Source organism: Lepidothrix coronata, unplaced genomic scaffold, assembly GCF_001604755.1.
Source record: "Lepidothrix coronata isolate B3197 unplaced genomic scaffold, Lepidothrix_coronata-1.0 Scaffold291, whole genome shotgun sequence".
Classification (NCBI taxonomy): domain Eukaryota; kingdom Metazoa; phylum Chordata; class Aves; order Passeriformes; family Pipridae; genus Lepidothrix; species Lepidothrix coronata.
This window is the reverse complement of record NW_016690471.1, coordinates 108,496-111,519: the sequence shown is the minus strand read 5'-3', so window position 1 is coordinate 111,519 and position 3,024 is coordinate 108,496.

Here is a 3,024-nt window from a genome sequence, read left to right as displayed (position 1 = left end):
TTCCCAGGCGTGGGGGGGCTCACAGGTACTGGGGGAGTTCACAGACATTGGGGGTATCCCAGGAATTGAGGGGGGTTCCCAAGCATAGAGAGGTCCTCAGGATCACGGGGGGTTACCCAGACCTTTCTTTTTGCCCTCCAGCACAACCTGTCCCCCCTCTGGCTTTAAGAGCCTGTCCAGGTGGCCCGGGGGGGGTTGGTGGCCCGGGGGGGGTGTTGGTTGTCCCTCAGGGGGGTTTAGGAGCCCCCCCATCCTGTCTGATCGCCCCATGGCCCCCAGCCCTTCCCTTTAACTCGTGCAGAGTCTGAAAGGCCGGGGTTGTCTGTGCCAAATGCATCTCCAGGGCTCCCCAGGCACCACTTCCCTCATGGCTCCCTCCCAGAGTTTTCATTCCCTGGCACCGGGACCATTCCGGGTTTAAACCTTTCTGCTCCCTCCACCCCCATTTCAGAGCACTTTAACTGCCTAAATTCCCAGCTGGCACGTGGAGTGTTCAGTTCAGGGGTAGTGGGAGGGAGGCAGGACGGATCCATCCTGAACTCAGGGCACGGAGAAGGGAGGGGAAGGTGCTGAGGGAGCCACTCTGGGGGCTGGGGGCTGGCTGGGGGTCCCCCTGGGGCCCCCCTGGGGCTCAGCAGCATCCAGAGGGGACCTTCCCTCCATCCTTACACACCCCCCAGCTCTTCCCAGCCCATCACTCCCAGGGATGCAGCCTGGGAGCAGCAGGATTCCAGGGGGTTGGAAATGGGATTTCCAGGAGGGGGGGTGCTGACCCCGTGGGGTGGGTGTCACCCCCAGCACCTCACCCTGGTCCCTGCAGCCTCCCCACCCAGACTGGGAGCTGCTCCCTGCTCCCACTGGGGCAACTGGGGCGTCCAGAGCCGGGGAAAGGGCAGCAGGGGCTGGGAGGGTGCCAGGGGGGATGTCTGGGGGGCACAGGAGCAGACAGACAGACAGACGGACAGACAGCAACCCTTCCAGCCCCCTCGGCACCATTTCCCTGCTCCGAGTGTCCCAAGGAAAGCTCTGCTGAGCTGCAGCCTCGGGAGAGCTCCCACGGCTCCTCCAACCCAGGATAACCCACGGAACCATCCCCACAAACCTCCCAGGGCTGCCAAACAGCAGGGACAGACAGACCCAGGGGACAGACAGAGCCCTGGCCCAGGGGACAGACAGACCTGGCCCAGGGGACAGACAGACCTGGCCCAGGGGACAGACAGACCTGGCCCAGGGGACAGACAGACCTGGCCCAGGGGACAGACAGACCTGGCCCAGGGACAGCAGTGGACAGTGTGGAATAATCCAGCCCATTCCTGCAGGGACAGGACCCCGCACTCGGGATCCCACTCCCGGCCTCGGCAGAGCCCTCTGGCCCGAACTGCCCGGGAGCCCTGGGCTGTGGGTTCGAGCAGAGGGCAGAGCTTTAGTTTTGCTCGTTATTATTTTTTTTAATACATCTCCTGGAAAGGGAGAGGATGCCACGGGAAAAGCTGCTTCCCAGTGGAGCGCCCCGTTATCCCGCTGGGATCCCAGGGATCGGGGGTGGAGGAGCCTGGAGGAGCCCCATGCCAGGCCCCAGCCATCCCAACACCATCCCAACACCATCCCAGCTCCTCTGCCAACACCTCCTGCTCCCTGGAGCCGTTGGGCTGCAGCTGATGCCCCGTGGGATGGGCAGAGGAAGGAAGTGGGATGCTCTGTAATTAGATCCCTGACGCTCCCAATGCACCATCCGTGTATTTTTTACGGTGCCCACTCGGAGCAGGGCAGTCTGGCACCTGGCTCACCCCATTCCCGGGAGGAGCAGCCCCAAAGAGCTCCCTGTGGTTTCTTTTCGGAGCCAAATGTCAGCACTGAGGGACCTCCAGGGCAAAAACCACCCCCGGAGCCCAACTCTGAGAGCTGCTCCCTCTGGGAGCACCCAGCTGGAGCCTCCAGGGGCTGGGAATGCCCTGCACCCCCAGAGGGACACTCGGGAACCTTCCCCAAGCAAAACAAGTGTGGGAGGAGCTGCTTTTCCCCAGGATCCTTCCTTTTTCCTGGGGAAACCACTCATGGAAGAGCTCGGGTGTGGGGCTCCAGCTCCCCGAGGGGTTTGCTGTGGGTTGGGCAGCAAAGGGCAGGGTTTGGGCACCCTCTGTGCCCTGGAAAACCCGGCTCAGGCAGGGGAGGGAAGGTGGGGGAGGGCACAGCCACATCCTCCCCTTGAGTGCCCGGAGCACTCGTCTGCCTTTGGATCCCTCGGAAGGGATGGAGATGCCACTCTGTCCCTGGGCAGTGATTCAGCCCTTCTGAGGCATAAATTGTCCCCAGAAGGTTCCTGTCCCTCTGCATTGACTGGAAGGAGAGCAGAGCAGCTCCATTATTCATAAAAGCATCTCAGGCTGCCCCGGGCTCGGCTGCAGCTCACAGGGAGCACCCTCAGCTCACACAGAGCTCACACGGAGCTCCCTCACTGCGGCTTCCAGCCCTGAAAGGCCACCCAGAGACACCAAATCCGGGTCCACCTCCCTGCACGACCTGGATCGGGTCCTTCCCGGCCCCCTCCCTGCATTCCCAGCCCCTCTGGGGATCCAGTCCCCCCACAGCTCCCCCAGGACTGCAGGCAGTGGGAGCTCATCCCCTGCACACAGATTGAACAGGGGAAGACTCCAGCAACCAGGACATGCAAGGAAAACTCCGTCCCAAATTTCCTGGAAGGCTCCAGCTCTCTCCCAAAGCCTCCCTTGGCAGGAGACCTGGGATGGATGAATGAGCAGAGGGTGAATGAGGCTCCTGGCAGAGGAGCTGCTCCGTGTCTCCAGACCTGGCTCTGCTGGTCAAGGCTGGTTGAATGACTGTAGAGCATCTCCCAGCACTGGAGAGAGAACAGCGATCCCACCCTGCTCCCCGACTGCCTCTGGAGCAGGTTGCACATGGAGAGAGAAGGGAGAAGGGAGAAGGGAGAAGGGAGACAGGCAGCGCTGCTCCAGGCCATAAATTACCCTCAAGGTTTCCTAATGGGACCCTGATTTATCTCCTGCC